Source organism: Eimeria mitis, genomic scaffold (assembly GCF_000499745.2).
Source record: "Eimeria mitis Houghton genomic scaffold, Emh_scaff1664, whole genome shotgun sequence".
Taxonomy (NCBI): domain Eukaryota; phylum Apicomplexa; class Conoidasida; order Eucoccidiorida; family Eimeriidae; genus Eimeria; species Eimeria mitis.
In genome coordinates this window covers 6,899-7,165 of record NW_013569979.1, presented here as the reverse complement: position 1 = coordinate 7,165, position 267 = coordinate 6,899, and positions in this window count along the sequence as shown.

The window sequence follows — 267 nt, the reverse complement described above, 5'->3', positions numbered from 1 at the left end:
TATATATATATATATATATATATATATATATATATATATATATATATATATATATGTATATATATACATACTATACATACAAGTACCTACTGAGTCTCTACATCGTTTGTGAAATGTTTGTTATAGTCTATCAAAGGCACTGCATGCATGCAGAGTAAATACAGCATACAGAGATATATATAAATTAAAATTAAATAGAAAAAAACAAAAAAAATAAAACAAAAAGTAAAATCCTTGTCTTTGTTTTTCTGTGTGTTGCAGCAACAG